The 23,671-nt window shown below is 37.6% G+C and overlaps 1 long non-coding RNA gene across 3 annotated transcripts in view; it reads right to left on the bottom strand.

The window, feature by feature from the left end:
- The window catches only part of LOC126502751 (uncharacterized), an 802,838-nt gene that overhangs the window by 291,731 nt on the left and 487,436 nt on the right, over positions 1-23,671 (bottom strand). For 2 of the 3 annotated variants that reach the window (XR_007592041.1, XR_007592042.1), the window contains exon 2: positions 7,269-9,787. This is a non-coding gene — a long non-coding RNA (uncharacterized lncRNA). The remainder of the gene's footprint in view (positions 1-7,268; positions 9,788-23,671) is intronic. The other variant, XR_007592043.1, reaches the window with a different exon arrangement.

Consider the following 23,671-nt stretch of genomic DNA (forward strand, 5'->3'; position numbering starts at 1 on the left):
ATTCCAGATAGTAATCTCTTATCAGTTGTATATTTGGCAAAAACCCCATTGCATTGTGTTTGGGCTCTAGACATATCTGATTCTTTACCTGGTTCAGTTAGAAAATAAGACTTAATTGCCCGTATTATATGCTAAGGGCCACAGCAAAAATGTTATGTATGATCAAGTAATAGATTCAAAAGGAAAATCTTAGTAAACTTATGACTGGCTGATTTTTTGTCAAAATGATTTGTGAATTGGCTATTAGTTTTATCAGTTATATTCCAGCTCACATACATGGGTTCCTTCCTAGTAGATGTTTCCATTTTGAAATCTAAAAAACGGTGGTTCTAACATTCTTCCCCACAGGGTTCAATAATGAGAAATGACTGCTTATAGCAAAACTCCAGACTGATTTAAGAATCCCTTAATGAATTCTAAGTGGCAGGGAGAAATTATTGATTGAAAGATATTTTCTAATTTAAGATCTTGTACCATATTTTTTAGTGTGTAATTTTACTTTTGAAAATGTTTGGTTATTGCCACCTACTTTTCTAATGCATTAAATGTTAGCTTCCAAGTTGTCTAGTGATGTGTTAAAAATGTAGAACTCATTGAGAAATCCAACTTCCTGCATTTGATTCCTAGCATCGCCTCCGCTCAATCAACTTGGTCTGTTATAAAGCAATTCACCTTCACAAAGACCTTAGCTATTGATTTGGTGAGGGAGAAGCACTGTGACTTTTTTCAGGGTTTCAACCCTTCAAAGACAGCCAGTACTGTGCTTTCTGTCTGTCCTCATTCATACAAACATCTTTCAAGGCAGGAATTATGCTCATTCTCCACATTCCCGTCCTTGTATGTGGACATAATTACGGCACGTTTGAGTGAAGAGATGCTGGTTTTATCTTGAGCCTTCCTTAGATGCAGACCATATTGCACATAACCGAGTCTAGTCATCCTTTATTTACTTTTGCGTGAGGGTTGGAATGCTGAGATTAAACCCATAATACATATAAAAATGTTCCTAATTACAGATAAGAATGTTGTATAAGCAGGTCTCTCTAAATCTTCCCTTCTACACAGCTCCCTTTTGAAGACAGAAAGATGCAGTAGGTAATGGAACCATTCTATCAGATTAACAGGAGGAAATTTCCTTCACAGCAACAATATGCATACAATATGCATTTGGCTTATTCTCTTTGTGACCATCAAGTGCATGTACCAATTTCTCTTTAAATATTTGCTGGAAACTATGCCTGTTATCATAAGTTCATGTTGTTTGAAAGATATTTCTTATTTTAAAGCTGTGTAAATTAATTTTGAGAAATGTGCATTAAAAATATTTTAGGTAAATCTAGTCTATCAGGAGGGATGGCTTTTATGAGGCAGTTTTAAAACAAGACCCTGAAATTATAAATGCTATATGATAATTTCTGAGGAAAGGGAGACAGAGCATTATATGTTGAACTTTTGCACAAATTCAAGAAGAGTTTCATATTGTAGGAATGCTGTTCTCGTCTTGGGTGACTGTGCTATCCCAAGAAACTCAGTGGCGTCTTCTCTGTCCTAAAGAGAAGAAACGATGCTATGGCTTGAAAGTAACTCTTCAGGAAGCTCTTGCCATTGCTCCCTGCCATTCTGAGGTTTCCTGGTGGGTATGTTTAAGACTCTACTATGATAGTAATGGTAAAAATGTACAATGAACAATATGCTTTGTGGCAATGAACAGTTAGCATTTGATTGCATGGATGATTGGTTCCAGGGCCTTCTCACCCTGCCCCAAAATATCTAAATTGGAGGATGCTCAAGTCACTTATACAGAATGGTAAAGTACTTTCTTTTAAGTTATATATACCTGTATTCTCATACACATTAAGTCATTTGTAGAATATGTATAGTACCTAATACAGTGTAATTAGTATATATATATATATATACATATATTACATTTTAAAAGAAAATAATGACAAGAAATAAGTGATAATACATTTTTCAAGTATTTTCACTTACAGTTCGGTGACTCTGCAGAGACAGAACCCACAAATACAAAGATTTGATCATGTTTAATGTTTGTATTTAGAGTAAAGGACAGAAGTTACATAATATTAATTTTTTATAGTTTATTTTTATGTCTTATTTTTGTGAGCAATTTTAATGCATATATGTAAGCATACTGTGTGTGCCTGGTGCCTACAGAAAGGTCTTCAGATTCCCTGGAATTTGAGTTATAGATGACTGTGAGCCATGATGTGGGTACTGAGAATTAAACCAGTTCTACTTCCATGAGCAGCAAGTGCCTGTAACCTTTGAGCCATCTTTTTAGCCTCTTTCTGATCTTTTAAAATGAGGATAATAATAGCACCTACTCCAGAAAGCATCAGTGTTGATTCAAGGAAATGATTCTTTGCCTATACACAGTGGCTAATAACTACTCATTACTGTAATTGCTATTTACTATTTGTGTCATTTGGTCTTTTACCATTTTAGCAGTGTTCATGGTACAGGCTATGCACAGGGAGTGACAGAGGTTTAGATTATTTCTATGAAAGATGATTCATATTTCTTATACTCAAAGAGCTGTCAGACAGTAAGAAGATAATACACACAAAGCACAATTTTATTAACAGATGAATCCATTGATTAATTTAAAAAGAGGAATTGAGGGTTATGGGTTGGATGGGGTTATTTTCAGCTTGGAGCAAGAAGTATGTGGGGTACTGGAAATGCTGACTCTGGAAATGTTCTCTTTAAGACGAGTTTGGAAGAGTGAATTTAAGTTGGAGATTTCATGTAAGAAAGCTTTTCACCCCAGAGGGAACACCAGAGACAAGAAGAAACACCAAGGATATGGAGGGATTGGCAAGGTATAAAGTTTGGGTGGTGTATGAATTTGCCAGGAATATCATAGTAGGAGCTCATAGACATAATTACTTACATGACAGAATGTATTCCAATTTCTGGAGGTTGAAAGTAAAAAAAAAAAGCAAGGTACTATCAAAAGGGTGAGTTTTCCTGTGCTTTTCTTTTCCAGGTCAAGCCATTCCATTATTGCCTGTAGATTTGACCATCATTACCACTTCCTCCTCATCTAGTACATCAGCTGTATTGTTGATGACCCACTGAGCATCCTCTTATTAACTGAATTACCTTTATGATATTCCTTCCAAATATGCTCAATTTCTGAGGTACTTGTGACTAGAACTTGATAAAATGAATTTGGCAAGGACATAGTCATCCAAAACAGATGGAAAGATTGGAAATGTAATTTGGTGACCATTGTCAACTTTGAATGATAGCCCAGAACTCTGAAATTTATTTCATAGATATCTGAAAGACACTAAGTGCTCTTGACAGAGACAGGACCAAAGCAGTACTAGAAAAAAGGCTAATCTTCTTTAATATAAAAATTGAATTGGGAAAAGTGAAACAGAGGGTTAAGATAAAAATAAAATACTTTGTGTGAAATGAGATGACCTCAAAATTGATTGGAAATCAGAGAACACAAGGACCATCAGGTGAAAAAGATTAAAAATGCGAAAATGTTTAGGGTTTGTATTCAGAGTCATGTATGGAGAAAGACATGATAAACTTGAACTTGTATCACTGAGAATTAAAGATAATCATTCCAATTACCTCTAATATGTATGTAGATTTTAGAAACTTGACACACACACATACAGAGACAGAGAGAGACAGAGAGAGAAAGAAACAGAGACAGACATTTATTTGTATATATGTAACAATAATAATTAAAGGATAAAATAATATCACTTTTGTTTATTCTTTGAATATATTGTTTACTCTTTGACTTTATATATATATATATTTTTAAAATTTTCATTTTATATTCCAACCACAGTTCTCCCTCCTTCCACTCCTCCCACTCCCTCTTGCCTCCCCCACAGCCACCCTCCTATCTACTCCTCCCAAAGAGTAAAACCTTTGACGGGAAGTCAATCAAACCTGGCAGATTAAGTTGAGGCAGAACCAAGCCCCTTCCCCCTGCATCAAGTTTGAGTATGGCATTCTACCATAGGGAATGGACTTCAAAAAGCTAGTTCATGCACCAGGGATAGACCTGGTCTCACTGCCATGGGTCCCTCAGATAGACCAAGCTACGCAAGTGTCTCCCACATGCAGAGGGCCTCGTTCCGTCCCATGGAGACTCCACAGTTGTTGGTCTAGAGTTTATGAGTTCCCATGAGCTTGGTTCAGCCAATTTTTAAATTAGATTATTTGGTTTGTTGATGTCTTTATATATTTTGGATATTAACCCTCTGTTGTTGTAGGAGACTGCTTGTATGTTCCTGGCTACTAAGCCCTGAAATAATCACCCAGAAACAATATTATTTGCAATATTGTTTGGTCAGTAGCTTAAATGTATTCTGGCTAACTCATATCTTAAATTAATCCATCTCCATTAATCTGTGTATCGCCATGAGGCTGTGGCTTACCAGGTAAATTCCGTGCCTAGCATCTGTCTCTGGTGGGGCTACATGGCTTCTCCCTGACTCCACCTTTTTTCTCCCAGCATTCAGTTCAGTTTTCCCTGCCAACCTGTATCCTGCCCTGCATGGGTCTAAGACAGTTTCTTTATTAACCAATGGTATTCACAGCATACAAAGGGGAATCCCACATCACTATGTAAGATATGAAGTTGGTAGAAATCTTTTCCCCTTCTGTAAGCTATTGTCCTATTGACAGTGTACTTTGCCTTAAAGAAGCAATTCAGTTTCATGAGGTCTCATTTATTCATTGTGAGTCTCAGTGCATGTGATATTGGTATTCTGTTCATAAAGTGGTCTCCTATGTCCATGAGTTCAAGGTTATTCCTCACTTTGTCTTCTATCAGGTTCAGTATATTTTGTTTTATGTTGAGGTTTTAGATCCAGCACCATTTGTTGAAAGTACTTTTTTTCCCCATTGTATAATCCTGGCTGCTTTATAAAAAAAAAATCAAATGTTCATAGGAGTGTGAATTTATATCTGTGTCTTCTAGTAGATTCCATTGATCAGTCAGTCTGTTTCTATGTGAATATCCACGCCATATTACTGTGTCTCTGTAGTGCAGTTTGAAAGCAGGGATGGTGATACCACTGGAAGTTCTTTTATTGTACAGGATTGTTTTTAGCTATCCTGGGTTCTATGTTTTTATGAATGATATTGAGTATTGATTTTTCAAAGTCTGTTAAGAATTGTGTTGAAATTTTGATGGGAATTATGTTAATTTGTAGATGTTGAATCTGTAGATTTAGGTAAAATGGCCATTTTTCTATGTCTATTCTACCAATCCACGAGCATAGCTGATCTTTCTATCTTCTGATACCATCTTCAATTTGTTTCTTCAAAGACTTCTTGTCATAAAGGTTTTTCCCTTGCTTGTTTCGAGTTATCCCAAGATATTTTATATTTCTTATAGCTATTGTGGAGGGGGTTTGATTCTGTCAAATGTTCCAGAACTTTTATCATGAAGGGGTGTTGGATTTTCTCAATTTTTTTCATGTACTATCTTACTTTCTTCATCTATGGTGATTGAAATTTTTCCTGGGTATAGTAGTCTGGGCTGGCATCTGTGGTCTCTTAGAGTTTTCAAGACAACTGTACAGGCCCTTCTTAAAAGCTCGAAGGTCCTAGACAGATGTTTTGAAAAGTTTGTGTTGAGAATTCAGGTGTAATCCTAATGAGTCTACCTTAAGGTTAGGAAAATTTTCTTCAATTATTTTGTTAAAAAATATTTCCTAGGCCTTTAAGATGGGATTCTTCTCCATTTTTATTATTATTGATTATTATTAGATTTGGTCTTTTCATAGTGTTGTCCTGGAAGTTTTGTTCCAGAATTTTTTAGATTTAATGTTTTCTTTAACTGATGTATTAATTTCTTCTATTGTATGTACTTTAAAAATGGTTCTCTCTTCTATCTATGGTATTATGTTGGTGGTGCTGGCCTCTGTAGTTCCTGTTTGCATACCTAGATTATTCATCTCCAGTCTTCCCTCAGTTTGTGTTTTCTTTCTTGCTTCTGTTTCCTGGAAACAACCTAGATTCCTTGTTTTCATGTCTTAAACAGTTTTATTTGTTTTTTCACTTGTTTGCTTTTTATTGGTTTTCTTTTTTCATCATTTTTTATTTAAAAATTTACTTTTCATTTTATATACCAGCCTAGTTTTCCCTCCATCCCCTCCCTCCACTTTCTTTCTTTCCATCACCTATCCACTTCTCAGAGATGGTAAGGCCTTCCATGGGGAGTCAAGAAGGTCTGGGATACCAATTTGATGCATAAAAAGCCCCTCCCTACCCCATATCAAGACTGAGAAAGGTATCCCACCATAGGGAATGGGCTGCAAAAAGCCAGTTCATGTATTTTGGATAGGTTCTGGTGCAACTGTCAGTACCTCCCTCAACAGATCAAGCCACATAACTGTCACCCACAATAGAGGGGCTAGTTTGGTCCCATGCAGGTTCCCCCACTGTTAGTCCATAGTCTGTGAGCTCCCACTAGCTTGGGTCATCTGTCTCTGTGGTTTTCCCCATCATGCTCTTGACCTCCCTGTTCATATGATTCCTCCTCCCTCTCTTCAACTCAACTCCAGAAGCTCAGCCTAGTGTTTGGCTGTGGGTCACTGCCTCTGTTTCCAGTTACTAGATGTAGATTCATATTTATTTTTCTAGGCCTAGGTTACTTCACTCAGGATGGTTTCTTTTCTAGTTTCATCCATTTGCCTGCTAATTTTAAGACGTCATTGTTTTTTTTTTTTTTTTAACCACTGGGTAATACCCCATTCCATAAATATACCACATTTTCTTTATCTACTTTTCAGTTGATGGACATATTGGTTATTTCCAGGTTCTGGCTATTACAAATAATACTGTTATGAACATAGTTGTGCAAGTGTCCTAAATGTCCTTCTGGTATGATTGTTCATCCTTTGGGTATCCTTTGGGTATGTTTTTTCTGGATTTCTTTAAGGGACTTATTCATGTTCTCTTTAAGGATGTCTATCATCTTCAAAAAGACCTTAAGATCACTTTCTTTTGTTTCAGATTTGGAATATTCTGGGGTTGCTGTAGTAGGAAAGTGTTGAAATAGGAGCGGCAGGGCTGCGTCCCCGGCACCCGGCCGCCCGCATGGCTAGCTTATACCCAGAAATAATTACACGGAAACTGTATTCTTTCAAACACTGCCTGGCCCGGCTAGGTCCAGTTTCTTATTGGCTAGCTCTTACATATTGTTCTAACCCATTTCTAATATTCTGTGTAGCCCATGAGCTGGCTTACAGGATCTTAACCTGCGTCTGTCTGGAGTGGGAGCATCATGGCGACTCACTCACTCAGCTTCTTTTTCCCAGCATTCTCCTCTGTCTACTCCGCCTACCTAATTTTCTATCCAATAAAATGGGCCAAGGCAGTTTCTTTATTAATAAGAAATCACTCCCACATCATTTCCCCTTTTTCTGTTTAAACAAAAAAGAAAGGCTTTAACTTTAACATAGTAAAATTACATATAACAAAACAGTTATCAAGTAAGAATTACAGTTACAATATTTATATCTATTTTATCTCTTATCATAACTAAGGAAAACTATAACTAACCATTCTTCAACTCCATCAAAGACTCCAGAAGGATATAATATTATCTATCAAACAAGAAATAAGAAAACTCTAGAAATGACAGAGACATCTCGCTGCCTGGACAGTCACCCAAAGTTCCTCTGTACCGTTGGGGCATCCATCTTCGGCCTACAGGCCCATGGTATCCAGAGACATTTCCATGAAGCAGGAAATTCCAAAGACAGTTCAGTTACTTTCTGCTGTGTCCTGCAGAATGTCTCGCAGATTCTTTCATGAATCAGGAATCCCGAAAGATCATCTCACCTTTAGGCAAGTTCAGCAGTCCTCTTTCTGAGGGTTCTCTGTGTCCAGTTTATGCAACAGTCCAGGCAAGAGCAGTTTCTTGCCCAAATGGCTATCAAACTCCATAAGGATCCTCTTCGATGCCCATCTTCCTCTTGAAGTAGCTGGTGCTGCCAGGAGCAGACGTGTCTCATTGTCATGAAAAGTCCTAAGTTATTAAAATATTTTAAATGCCATATTCTGCAGTCTTTGAGAGATATGAAGAATGTCTATCTAACTGAAATATATCTCTATATATCTAGAAAATCTAATTAACATGACTACAAGCTTAACTATTAGCGATGATTATCCATTAACAACCTATATTTCCTAATTATACATTACATTTTAAATGAACTACACAATCACAATACCTTAATCAAGATCAAAAATACATATACATATAACAAAATTGACCATAAAATCCATACCAATGCAAATTATTCATATCTATATCATATCCCCCTTTAAATGTAAAAGAACATTTATAAACAATATTTGGGAACATGGGCGTAGTTTTTTCTCTCCAAACTGCTTCCTGCTGAATAGGGGCGTCGTTAATTAGGTTGTTCATGATATAACCTGTATGCTAGTTTCATCTCAGTTGGCAATTGAGCGAAGCAATTTTTTGAGGGTATTCACAGCAACTTTCAGGAGGGCGTGGTCTATCATACCAAATCGGAATAGATGCAATCCACAGGGTCTCATCCTCTGCAAAAACAAAAGAAGACCCTCTCCAAAGCATCATATCCTTAGACCCAAATTCTGAAATCATAATACCCTCATGAAATCCATTATGGTTTAGCTTGGCAGCCCATATAATGAAATGTCTCTCTGTACTTAGCTCCTTCACAGTCAAAAACTTTAAAGAAAACACAATGTACATAATCCAGACTCTCTGTGAATTTTCCATTTTTACGTGGCTTATTTTTCTTTATTTTTCTTAATCTATAACTATCTGTACTTCTGGTACTCTGTCTCTTTAAAGACTTTACCCTTTTTCTTTTTAAGACATTAACTTTATTCTTTATATTCTTTTTCTTCTCTTTCCCAAGCCTACGTACATTTATCCAACAGTGTCTGAATCTGTTTTATTGTGAATCTGTAACTTTTTTACTATCCAGGAGCACTTTGTTTTGCGCCTTTAAATCACTAAGAGCTTAAGAATCTAAGCTGTGACATTCCTAGGTCAAAAACAGGTACTGTATGCTGGCCCCGCCCAGTCCAACATGGCGGAGCCGATCTGCCTCTGATCCTTGCACATTGCACCATTAGCATGGCGGAGCTGCTTGTGCCTCTGAGCTGCAGCACACAATGTCCCCCTTTTAGGCACACAGCAGTCTAGTTGCCATCAAACAAATCATAGCACTTTAATCCAAATGCTCCATTCATAAGCTCTGTCTCCCGCCGGAGCCAGACAGAGATCACAATGGCGGCACAGCCCAGAAAGCCGGCATTTTAAAACAGCCAGTTTTTTCCTGCTGCCGAGTCAGGACAATTTCTTTGCGGCACGCAACCCAGAAACAGCAAAAAGCTGTCTTAAATTCTCTCTCTCTCCTTTTTAAGCCCTCTCAGGTTTTTAAGTGGATTTAGCCCATCACGTCTGGGCGCCATCTGTTGAAATAGGAGCGGCAGGGCTGCGTCCCCGGCACCCGGCCGCCCGCATGGCTAGCTTATACCCAGAAATAATTACACGGAAACTGTATTCTTTCAAACACTGCCTGGCCCGGCTAGGTCCAGTTTCTTATTGGCTAGCTCTTACATATTGTTCTAACCCATTTCTAATATTCTGTGTAGCCCATGAGCTGGCTTACCAGAGAGGATCTTAACCTGCGTCTGTCTGGAGTGGGAGCATCATGGCGACCCCTCACACAGCTTCTTTTTCCCAGCATTCTCCTCTGTCTACTCCGCCTACCTAATTTTCTATCCAATAAAATGGGCCAAGGCAGTTTCTTTATTAATAAGAAATCACTCCCACATCAGGAAAGTTGGGCATATTGCCCTGGATGTTTTTGATTTTGTTCTCACATTGGTATCTAGGCATTTGAGTTTGGAATTCATAAAGGTCTAGGTGTCCATTTGTGAGTTTGTCTTTGTTGGATAGATGCTTTGTTCCTTAGTTTCTGTTTCCTCTTTGGTCTTCTGGTCTTTATGGTCTTTATTTCTGGCAGTCAGTGTGACCTCTGGTCCAACAGGGAGTCTCCATCATAGTTGGGGGCTAGACTGCTGGCAGCTACCACGGCCTCTGGATAAGCAGGAGGTCTCTCTTCTTCTGATTGGCATGGCTTGCACCTGAGCAGAAGATAGCCAATCATATAGTGTCAGGCATAGCAGTGGGGGTAGAAGGAGAGCAGAAAGGGATCACCTGCTTGAGTCTTTGGGATCTGAACTGAGGGAATGGCTGGGTTTTGAAGGCAGGTTTTGAAGGCCTCTTACCTGTTCTGACTGGTGTGGCCTGTACCTGAACCAACTTTTAGTACTTATAATAAATATCAAAATTCTAGAGCCAGAAATTGGGATTCTTATCCCTAGAAATAATGTGAAGGACCTCAATCACCACCCACACTACCCAAACTTTCTATTTCCTGCTTCAGGCTCTAACCTGGTGAGGGCCTCTGACTTTACCATCTTTGTCATTCCCCAAACCCATCAAACGGAGCCTGAGCACCACAACCAGTGCTCCAACCTGATCTGGCCACTCCTACCTGCACCACTAAGGAGCTTTTAGCTTTGATTGGCCAGGAACCTCCCTATCTATCTCCCAACACAAACTCTCCCACATGATATCCAATATTTACATGCCGTCAGAGCTACCTCATTACTCCAGGCTTGAAATAGGAAGCATCCAGTCCCCTCTGCCCATCTGACATCATTCCACCCAAGTCATTTCTAACCTCTAGTCTTAACCCATCCTCACATTTTTTCTCTTCTTTCCCCACCTGATTGGTGTACAACACACAAGAGAAATGCAACTGCAGAGATTTCATTGCAGGAATACCAACAATATGAAAGATCAAGTCAGTATGTTTTGTGGAAATGTTTGGCAATGAGTATTACCTGGATGGATTCCAGGAAGCAGGAGAACAATCATGAATGTCAGAAGAACAATCATGAATGTCACCAAAGAATTCAAGGAGTTAAGAGAAGATACAAAGAAATAGTTCAATGAAAGTAAGGAGAAAGTGCTTAAGGAGAATAAACACCTGCGAGATGCCCAGGAAAATATAAACAAATCACTGGTGGAAATAACTAAGACAATCCTAGACTTGAGAATGGAATTCAATCAGGAGATAGACACAGTTAAGAGGAGTCAGTCTCAAATGAAGATGGAAGTGAAAACCCCATAGCACAGAGAGTAAACTCAAAAGAAAGTCTTACAAGCAGAATGAATCAAGCGGATTACAAAATATTAGGACTCAAAACCAAAATACAATATCTAGAACAAATAGTTAAGGAATATGTGCAAACTCACACAGAGGAAAGTAACACACAGGAAGCACCATGTAACGTACGGGAAACACACAGTAACACACCATGGAAAAATATACCTTCAATTTATAGGTATGGATGAGAGAAGTATTCCAAGTTAATGATAGAGACAATATCTTTAATAAGAGCATTGGGGAAAAAAAAACTTCCCAAAATTAAAAAAAAAGATGCAGTCATTCAAATACAAGAAATACAGAAAACACCAAATAGATACGATCAGAAAAGAAAATCCTTGTGGCATGTCATAACTAAAACACTAAGTATACATAACAAAGAAAGTAAGTTGAAAGCTAAAGAGAAATTTATTGCAGTCACATATAGAGGAAAGCACATCAGAATAACAGCTGGTTTCTCAATGAACACTTTGGAAGCCAGAAGAGCTTAGAGCAATGCACTCCAAGTTCTAAAACATTATGACAGTTAACCTAGAATAACATATCCAGCAAAGCCATCTGCTATTATTAAAAGAGAAAAATTTCCATGACATGAACAGCCTAAAAAATTAAACTAACAAACCAAACCTAAAGAAAATATGTGAAGCACTATTTTAGACTGAAGGGAGGAGTGGACATAACAGAGAGACTGTAAAAAGAATTAAGAGACCATAATTATTAAAGCCCAACACTGTGAATGCAAATAACATCAGTTACAAAAAGAGGACCTTAATACCCTGTTTCCTTATAACTTTACATATCAGTAGCTTCAATTCTCTAATCAAGCCTCAACTGATTGAATTGATCAAGAAACAATATTTGTTGACTATAAGAAACACATTTTATTATAAAGATAGATAGTGCCTTAGGGGAAAAGGATGGACAACAGGACTCCAACTGAAAACAATCATGAAAGCTTCACTATCCTAATATCTGACAAAACAGGCTTCAAACTAAAATTAATTAGAAGAGATAATGAAAGATGCTCCATTCTAATCACAGGAACAGTTAACCAAAAAGACATTTCTATCCTAAAGATATATGTAGAAAATTAAGGGGTTCCCAATTTAATAAAAGTCTATAATAAACTTAAAGACAGATTAGTATTGATCCACTAACAGAATATGATTCCAGTACTTTACTTTATCCAATACATGGGTCATCTGGACAAACTAAAAGCAGATAAATATAAAAATTAAATGATTTCATACATAAAATAAATTTTACAGATATCTGCAGAATATTCCAACTAAGCACCAAAGAATGTGCCTTCTATTCACCAGAACATGGAAGCTTTTATAAAATAGGCCACATCTTGGGATGAAAAATAAACCGTTATAGGTTCAAAGTGATTGAAATCATTCCTTATAGCCCATCTTACCTCATGCAATAAAACTGAGAATCGACAGCAGAACCTTCTAGTATATACATCGACCCATGGATACAAAGCAACTCATTACTGAATGGCAAATGGGTCAAAGAAAAAATTAAGGAAGAAATAATGAAGTGTCCTGTAACTAAAGGAAAATTAATACATAACACAACAAAAATCTCTGGGACACAGTGGAAAAAGTCTTGTTTTTTGTAATTGTTTTTTATTGAGCTATATATTTTTCACTGCTCCCCTCCCTTTCTCTATTCTCCCATTCTACCCTCTCCCATGGTCCCCACGCTCCCAATTTACTCAGGAGATCTTGTTCTTTTCTATTTCCCATGAAGATTAGATCATGCGTGCCTCTCTTAGGGTTCTCTTTGTTGTCTCAGTTGTCTAGGGTTATGAATTATAAGGTGTTTTTTCTTTGCTTTATGTCTAAAATCCACTTATGAGTGAGTGCATATTATATTTGTCTGAAAGAAGTCTTGTGAGGTAGAGTTATAGCTTTCAGTTGCTTCATTTAAAAAAATCAGAAAGAGCACAAATAAAGGGCTAAATGATGAAACTTAAAAATTTGAAAAAAAAAAGAACAAACCAAATTCAAACCCAGTTGGTGGTAAGAAAATTTAAAAACCAGAGCTGAAGAAAAGTAAACAATTCAAAGAATCAACCAATCTGTGAACAGGTACTTTGAGAAGATAAACAAGATCTACCATTGGCCCAACTTACCAAAACAACGAGAGGCCCCAAATTAACAGTCAGAAATTAACAGGAGGTTCTTTTGACAGATAAGATGCAAAGAATTTCAGGATATTATAAGGGGATGTTTTAAAAACCTGTGCTCCATTAAGCTAAACAACCTGAAAGAAATTGATAAATTTCTAGATTCAGCCGTGCCACCAAAACTAAATGAAAAAGAAGTCAACAAATTAAAGAGACCCATAAAAATTGAGAGATTGAGAGACTAATAAAACCTTCCAGCTAAGAATAGTCCATGTCCAGATGGATTCATAGCAGAATTCTGCCATCCAAAGAAGATCTGCATCCAGTTTATTTTAATTGAAGTTTACAAAATTGAAAAATCAAAAAGAGCAGTTTCAAACTTCGTCTATGAAGCAGATATCACTCATAGACTAAAAAATACTCAATAAAATACTTGCAAACAGACAACAAACATATCTCAAAAGAATTATATGCTAAAACCAAGTTGTTTGCTAATTCTTAAAAGGCAAGGATGGTTGCACATAGACAATAAACCATGTAAACCACATGACCACCCAAATAGTTGCAGAAAGGGCCATTAAAGAAAAGCCAAGATGTCTTCTTGGTAAAGTCTTAGAGAAAAAGGGAACACACAATAAAAGAAATACAAGAAATCCACAGTCAACAGCATCCTACATAGAGAAAAGCTTGAAACAATCCCACTGAAGGCATAAATTAGACAAGGATGTCCACTATGCCCAGTCCTTTTCAATGTTGTACTTGAAGTACTAGCTGAAGTAATAAGACCAGAGAAAGAAATTAAATGGATATAAATAGAGAAAGAGGAAGTAAAAATATTCCTATTTGCAGACTATATGATATTATATCTCAGAGATCTCAAAATTATACCAGAAAGCTTGTAGACATGATAAACAAGTTTATCATTTGTGGCAGGATATAGAATCAACTTGCTCAAATCAGTAGCTTTTCTACAAACTACCAACAAACACGCAGAGGAGTTCTGATCACAATAGCTTCAGAGAAAATAAAATATCTAGAATGAACACAGCTGAGGAAGTGAAGGACCTCTACAAAGAAAACTTAAAACCTTTGCATAAAGACGTAGAGAAAGACTTAGAAAATGGAATGACATTCCATGCTCATGGATTGGTAGGAATGACTTTGTGAAAGTGATCTTTCTACCAAAAGCTGTTGACAGATTCAATTCTAACACAATCAAAAATGCCCATCTAATTCTTCACAGAAACAAACAAAAAGAAAAAGAAAAAAAAAAAGAAAACTACCCTGTATCTCACCTGGGCAGCATTTAGAGCCAGTCCTACTGGCAGAGGTGTGGGTGAGCCAGCCCCGAAGTTGTAGGAATGGGAGAGAAATCCCCATTACTCATCTGTCTTATGGTAGCATGGACTAGAGAAAAGTGCCCTCCCCAACCCACAAACACCTGAGTCATGTGAGAGAACTGGCCTAGAGACCCAAGGGTGGGAGGGCTACCCCTTACACACACCTGCCACCAGCTGTAGCACTCAGGAGAGCAGGCCCTTGTACCTTGCTTGGGTAGCAAATAGAGCCAATCCTGTTGTGAGGTGTGGGTGAGCCAGCCCCAAAGTTGTGAGCATAGGAGAGCTGTCCCCATTACTCAACTGTCGTGTCCCCTCCTCACCCATCAATGTGAGGCAGGTGGGAGAGCTGGCCCTGACTCATAAGAATGGGAGAACTGGTTCTGCCCTTCACCAGCTGCAGCACTTGCAAGAGTGGCCCCTACACCAGGCCTACGCAATGCAGTAAAGCTGACTGCGAAAATGTAGGTGGAAGAGATCCTACACGAAAACAGGTGAACTGGCCCCACCCTTTGCTCATAGTTGCAAGGGGTGAACTTGCCAAGACAAAGCAGGAGTGCTCCCCCTGGTGCTGAGAAGAGGGCTGGTAGACTCACCCACCCTGCAGCTACCCAAGCCCAGAACCAGCTTTATGGGTTAGTCTACCCTAACATTTTTTTTTTTTCTATCTGTGATCTTCTGAAACACATGAAGGGACTGGTCCTGCAGAGACAAAGGTACAGGATCTCTACAATGCAGGGCAAAAGCAGGCTAACCATGAGTAGTTCCAGTGAGGGCCCAGCACTGTTAGTGTACCAGGAACCAGAAGCTTCGAACCAGACCAATGAGTCTTTGCATTGAACACCTACAAGTAAAGATATATGGACAAACATCCATAATCTACTGAATGACCAAAACTCACCTATTCCACCTCTTGGGAATGTGGGTGCCACGTTTTAAAAATTATTTCCTATTGTCTGGGGGTGACAGCACATATAGGGGATCCTGACAAAATTGAGATAATGGTCAAGTCCTCAGAGAGCTGACTGAATCATTTGTTATTCAGTCTTTGTGTGATGGGAAGGTGCAGGGCTTAACTGAAGTCCTGGCTATAGTAGTCTGTGAGAAGAGACCCTCTCAGGTTGCAGCTTTGAAGTTCTTCTGGATGCAGATTGTAGAAGAAACTACAACAAAAGCATTCTGTCTTTATTGGTGTTTGGTCCTTTTTTTTCTAAAATACACAGACTTTTAAAGGTAACATATATATCTTCATTAACACAAGTGTTGAATGTGTGTTGTGCACAAATCAGCTTAAAGATGATTCTGATTTATATTTGAGCAGACAAATGTTGTCTGTCAACTTTATAAGTCTGTTTCGACTGCATAGCCAAATTGTAATATAAATCCCCATCCATACTATATGAAAGGATGGCATGTATTAACAAGTCATGAGAACTCTGTAGCCAACAAGATTTATCACGTCTTATCCAATCTCAGAGCGGTTCCCATGTAGAGGTACAAGAGCTGCCTGTCTTGTAGTTTCTCTTGATTTCTTTCTTCATGTCTGAAGCAAAGATTTTTGGGATGTCCTCCCTACTCAAATCTGATATTTATTCATTTTGAGTAAATCTATACCTTTTATCTCCTGAGGAAACAGAAGCAACCTTCTCCCATAACACAACACATTCCTGGCTTCCATTCTAAAGTTAACACATCCTTAAATTATATAGACTGTTTAATTTAGCATTTTTTTCCTACAAACCAAGGTCTCTCAGCAGTGTTCACCCCTTGTTCATTAGCATTCAAAAATAAAATTCAAAATCAACAAAGCAACATACATGGTCCAGATGCCCTGTGTATTTTCCATCCATATGTAGCTTACTATTTTTGTACTACTTTCCTCTCTTTAAAGACTTTACTTCATTTTCAAACTATTTATTATTTCATGACTGTCTATATCATTTTTTTCTTTCTTCAGTTCCTAAACATATTTTCAAGCATACTTTTTTTCCTCATCTGCTGTGTGCACCAAACCTTAAATGGTTAGGCAGCTGCTAGACTACCCATGGGTGTCTTCACTTAGCTCTGGTGGAAGGCTCCATCCCCTTTGGGTTTGTGTGAATTGAGTCTCATGCCTGTGGGTCCAGGCCTTGAGTCTTGTCTATATGTCCTAGGTCTGGGAAGTTTCTGGGCTCTGGCTCTGGCAGGTGTTTCTAACCTGTCTCCTACAGGTAGCGTGCCATTCAAGTGCTCTGCTGCATAGCAGGGCCTCGTAAGAGAGCTGTGCCTCTTCTGTGAGCTATGGGATCCATTGCTGGGATTTTCTCAGCTTACTCAGACTTTATGTTTGGATATGTGGGCCAGCTTCCTCGTTGGACCCCCAAATGTATTTGGACCTTCTTGTCAAAATTTCTTTATACAGCTATCCCCAAAGTAATAACTTGGAGATTTCTTATTAATTTTGAAAGCTTGGTCTTCATTTAGGCTTATTTCCAACTAGCTCTTATAACTTAAATTAGTCAATTTCTATTAATCCACATTTTGCCATGTGGCTTATTACTTTTCGTTCATAATGTAGGTTTGCCTCCCTTTGTGTCTCACTGGAAATATGCCTCTCTTCTTCCCAGAGTTCCTATTTCTGACCGGAAGACCTACCTATCCTCTTTTCCCTTGCTATTGGCCATTCAGCTCTTTATTAAAGTATTCGGATGCCTTAGGCAGGTGGGTAAAACAGGGACACATCTTTACCCAGTTTCCCCAAATATCCCACAACAGTTTCCTACTCCATAGATTCTTCTCAGTCATGTTCATTGCTGCTCTGTTCTCAATAGTTAGGGAATGTAAATGACTTAAATGTCCTTCGACCCATGAGTGGACAATAAAAAATGTGATAAATATACACTATGAAATTGTATTCATCTGTAAAGAAAAATGAAATAATTAACCTTGCAGGTAAAGTGATGGAACTAGAAAAGATCATAATGGATGAGGTAACCAAGACCCAGAAAGACAAACATCTCATGTTCTCTCTTATTAGAGACTCCTAGCTCTAAGTCTTCAGATGTAACTACAGAGCCTGGAGTAACTGCAGAAGCCAGGAGAGGAATACAGAACCACTGCCAGAATAGGGGGTTAGGGATCAGCATACCGGAAATCAACACAGTGCAAGAGACCTGATCAGGTAAATGGGAGAGGGGGTATCTTTAGGGAGAAGAAAAGATCTGAAAACAGAGGGTGGAGGAGGGTCAAATTCTGTGACAAGTGACTTTCCTGCCTATTGAGCTACAGTTCATATTGTACCTTATAGTGTGAGGGGTAACAGGATGGGGTTTGTGAATCTTGTAACTTCCTGAGCCTTGTAAACTTCTTAGTGTTTTAAAATGACTTCCTCCACTCAGACATGAAAATTTTAATTCAGAGGGCATAGTTGTACCACTGTGGAAAGAGACAAATGGAGAAAATATTCAAACCACGATAATGTTAGACCTTCAGATTCAAGTCCAATTAGATACACTCATTGCTTACAACTTTTGAAACATGGGCTGTTAAAGCTCAGAGGGAATTTGCCACCCCAGTGAAAAACAAAAACTTTTTATCTGAATGTGTACCAGATTGAACTAAATGCTTGCTCACATATTAATAATAAACTCCCAAAGTAACCAAGCTCATTAGCTATTATAATTACCTCTTTCTCCAGAGATGGCATTCACGTGTGAGCGGGGCTAAGTGCACAGGGTTCTGTGTAGGGGTGCTGAGTTCTCATCTGTCTGCCTGTGCTCTGTCTCTGAAGCTGAAAAATCCTCCTGTTCCTTCTTAATATTTACCAAAGCAGTAGAATAGTGAAGACTGCTTGGCTACCTGGGGATGTAGTTCCTATACAGACCTTCTCCTTTGTTTGAAGTAACAGTTTAGCAATGCCAGAAGTTCTTTCCAATTTCAACTGAGTTTCTTCCAAGCTCTGAATCTATGGGCATTTGCCAATGCACAGGACTGGAAGACATGATATAATGGTGCCTGCAGGCAAGGAATCTGGTCTGTGGGACATATTGTTATTTACAGAATTGCCGTGAAACTTGGCTAGGGATGTAGGTCTTTGTGTTGGAGCCAGACTGAGGATCTTTGGTTAATCAGTGTGTGTCCATGGAGGAAAAGAAATAATTGTCGATAAGCAAAGGCACTGGTAATTGTCAACTGTGTGTCCTTTGCTTCTCAGTCACATCTCTAAACCAGGGTAAGCTCATTTCGTTTGCAAATGGTCTAATTGATGTGAGTTTTTCTATCATCATATTTTGATCAAATAGGGGTATCAAGCTGGTCCCTGAAGATTTTACATTTTGCTATTTGCAAAGATGGCTTATTGATTGAAACGCACCCAGAGAAAGTGACAATGACATAAGTCATCCTGGACTATGAGCATCATGCTTGCCTCACACAAGGAAGTAAAATACATGTTCTGTGCAACTTCTTATGTCACAAGATATTCCGGGTATAGCAAGGAGTGTGCCCAAAACTGGCTGTATCTTTCTACGCACATATGTACAAAGATGATAGAACAAGCGGCCATCATGTAAAAATGGGTCTGAATCTCTGTACTGACACTAACCATCTGTGTGGCAATGAAAATTAACACGCTTAACCCTGGTTGCCTCTGCTTTACAATATGGGCTATAATTCGCGCCTTAAAGTATTCTTACGATGAATAAATGGAATGACACATGAAAAATGTACTGGCACAATGAATGACATCCAATGGTTCATTTACATTCACGACAAGACAGTTTCCTTTCTCCGTGATAACGGACTACTGGTATGAGGTCCCCATTTTTATGTTTTATGACTTGGCAAGCAAGAGTCTACTCATATGGACAGTTGAAGGAAATACTGCCATTTGGCCCGACCAGGATTTGTGGTTCCCAAAGCGATTAGACATTTGGTGAACAAACACTGTGATTTTGGGCACCACGCAAAGCGCTAATGGGCAAGCGGATTTTGGCCTCTCTCAATAAGACTAAGAGGTTCACAAGTCGCCAGCCCTTCACTACATGCCCTACAACTACAGGTGGTGCAGAAGGACAGAGATGGCTAATTGAGAATGAAGCTGTCTTTCCAGCTCTATTCCACACTTGAGAGGAGAATAGGAGAATTACATTCATTTGAAACTTGTGTCTGTTTTCCAACAGAAAATTATTTCTAAGACTAAAACTAATAATGACCATTTTTTATCTTAAGTATATTCTGTGGCAGAAATTGTGTTGCTTTTACATTTTTTATTCTTATCATAAACTTAACTGACTGTAATCTTTTTGTATTCTATAAAGAAACCAAGACAGGAAAATTAAATATTTTGTCATATAGCAAGTGATTGTAAACAATACATTTGGGATTTGAATCCAGAATCTGAGCCTCTTCAAAATTGAAAATACTAATAATCATAATCATAATAAAATAAAGTTACAATATTTGGAGAAATGTTAGACCATCTCCAAGAGCCTTGGGTTTTTGGTTCTGCTGTTTGTTTTTGTTTTCACTCGCAGGAAAACTCCAGTTGCAGCAATGTTTGTTTAGTCTTAATATTTGTCTAGGCTTTGAGGAATCATGAGGTGTTTTGTTGTCTTCTATTACAGACAACTCCCAGTAGGAAAGATTGATAGCACATAGAAGTCCTATGGAATTCTTCCACTCTTAGATTGAAATTAAAATGCTGCAGGGGTATCTAAAGGTGCTTTTGTGATTAACTTGATATTCCTGATGCTCAGAAATGTGTTGTTCTGAAAGTCAAAAGGAGCATTTCTTTTTATTTGATTTTGTCAGCCCTTCATGTTCCAGATGACAAGTAGCCATTTAGTTACCTACCTCCCTGCCTTCCCTTCCCAGCTCATGAACTTAAATACATTTCTACAGTAAGGATCCACTGAACCTGGTAAAACTCTTAGGCAAAGAACTTCCCAGTGTTAAGTTATTTTTACGTGGAAATAACATATGCTCAAAGTAAGGAAGAGATAAACCAATGTTTTAGAATTGCTGGAATGTGAAAATCTAATTTCTTTTGCATTTTTTTGGTTTCTCTCCTCAGTAGCATAAATACAGTTTTATACATTTTCACGGGGCATGTATTTTATTTGTGAACTATATTCTATACATATACTTATAAATGTATTACTTTAACATAAATATAGACGCATTTAAGATACTGTTGTTCCTCTCTCTCTCTCTCTCTCTCTCTCTCTCTCTCTCTCTCTCTCTCTCTCTCTCTCTCTCTCTCTCTTTCTGAGGGGGGCGTATCTTAGACGGAGGATTCTAGAAAAGGCATGAAAATGGATGTGAAGATCCTAATTGCTGCCCTAGAACCTAATCAATGATAGAGACACAGAAGAGTCATGACTATCTGACATGCCATTATTAGAATAAAACATGTTCTTTTTGAACACAGAAGCAAAGGGGGTAAATAAAAAATTTGTATGTGGTAGCTAACTTGGTTTCTCAGTTTGAAAGGCAATCATACTGGATGACACTAAGATCTTCAGAGAGCAATAAAGAACAGAACAATAGATATGAAAATGGTTGTTTTCAGGTATTTTGTCAGAGTAGTGAGGGGTTAACTCATGTGAATGACATATTTTCTTCAGTAAGCACTCTTATTAGTACTTTGTGTGTAAGAGACAGATTAATTGTAGTTGTCTCCTGGTAACCACATCATTAGTTGACAGATCCATCTATCCCCTACTGCTTTCAGATTCCCACTGCTTTCTAATATCTGCCCACATCCTACTCTCTAATATCTGCCATATCCCACTGTTCTCTAATATCTGCCATATCCCACTGTTCTCTAATATCTGCCCACATCCTACTCTCTAATATCTGCCATATCCCACTGTTCTCTAATATCTGCCCATGCCCTACTGCTTTCTAATAGCTGCCTACATCCTACTGCTTTCTAATATTGGCCCATATGTTACTTTTTAAATTCTTCTGTTTTTAAGAACTCATTGTCACGATTCCTTTCAGAACCCTTGTATTATGTGTTACAGGCTTTGTTTTAACCTCTGGGTGCTTTTCATAAGCTTTGACACTTGGAAAAACAAGTCCTTCTCTGTTACTTCCCTGGAATACGTTCTTTCTGGCTCTCACTGGTTGCACATCTTCTGAACATTTGGGAAGTTAAATTCCCTCCACAACCTGTCTCTGTCTTTTCTCTGTAGGATCTTGCTGAATCTAAATTTTGTAGGGGTGTGCTTTCTACTGACAATTAAAGAATCTATATCTATCTATCTATCTATCTATCTATCTATCTATCTATCTATCATCTATCTATCTATCTATCTATCTATCTATCTATCTATCTATCTATCTAATCTTCATCCTCCTCATCATCTATCTCTATCATCTATCTCTATCTCTCTCTATCATCTATCTATCTATCTATCTATCTATCTATCTGTCTATCATCTATCTATCTATCTATCTATCTATCTATCATCTATCTATCTATCTATCTTCATCCTCCTCATCATCTATCTCTATCATCTATCTCTCTCTATCTCTCTCTATCATCTATCTATCTATCTATCTATCTATCTATCTATCTATCTATCATCTATTCTACCTATCCATCCATCATCTATCTATCTATCTATCTATCTATCTATCTATCTATCTATCATCTATCTATCCATCTATCTATGCAGTTACTTATTACCATGAACAAGGTGACAATAAGCATTGGCACAGACTGACTATTTTTCAGGATACAGCTCTACAGTACTTGTACGCAAAAAACACTTGACTATTTTTGCTTTTGTTTCTCATTTCCTGTGAAGCCATATTCAAGAAATAATCAGAAAAGCCATTGTCAAGAATTTTTAAATATTTTCTTGTAGGAATTAAAGATTTAACTCTCATATTTAAGTCTTCAGCCATTTTTATTTTCTTTTTTGAGCACAAAATGAATAGTGAGATGGAGTTCCAATTTTTCTTACTTTTTATGTTTTGCTTGCAACTTTCCAAGTTTTCAAACACCATTTTTGAAGGTATTTATTATATCCTTCTGGGTGTATATTCTTGGTATCTTTGATAAGGATCAATTCACTATAAATGCTTGCAACTGTTTTAGAGTAGTCTGTTTTATTGATCTATGTATCTGTTTTATGCTGCATCATATTGTTTGGTATATTGTAGTTCTGTAATTCATTTTAAAGTCAGGAAGTGCAATGCCTCCATTCTTATATATTTATTTTTCTCAAATATGCTTTTGCGTTTCAGAGTGCCTTGCATTTTCTGTGTGTATTTAAGGACTGTTTTCCTATTTATGTGGGAAAAATTCAGTAAAATTATTATAGAAGTTGCATTGAACGCTTAAGTAACTTCTGGTAGTCTGAAGTTATTTTGACACTATTACCTCATTTAATGATTAAAGGCTGGATATCTCTCCATATATGTTTGCTTGAATATATTTTATTTATGTTTTATAATTCTTAAGTATTTCATGCTTGTGCCATGTTTACTTTTAAACATTTATGATATTATTGTAAGAGATGATTTTCCTAATTTTATTTTTAGATGGTTTATTTTTTCTTGTCTAGAAATGATTCTGGTGTTTGTATTTTGATTTTATCTACTGCATCTTTTCAAAATTATTCTTCTTTTCTAAACATTTTCTGTGATGTCTTCAGAGTTTCTTGATCATAAAAATCACACTCTTTACATCCAATGCTAATTTTAATTTTGACCTTCTGATTTTTTTAGATGTCCTAGTTGTTTTAGTCAGTTAAAAAAATAATGGCTCTCATCCTGACATCATTCCATGCATATACAAGAATTGTACTTCGCTTGTCTTAGCCTCTGCCACTTCCCTCTCTCACCATTCCTCTCATACTGGTCTTCTTCTTGCACATAAACAGTCCCCATTTGGCTTCATGTCATATCTATAGGTCCGTCTGTCTACATGAGTTAATTTTTTTTCATCT

Source organism: Alexandromys fortis, unplaced genomic scaffold, assembly GCF_014885135.2.
Source record: "Alexandromys fortis isolate MF-2015 unplaced genomic scaffold, M_Fortis_MF-2015_v1.1 scaffold_1, whole genome shotgun sequence".
Lineage (NCBI taxonomy): Eukaryota > Metazoa > Chordata > Mammalia > Rodentia > Cricetidae > Alexandromys > Alexandromys fortis.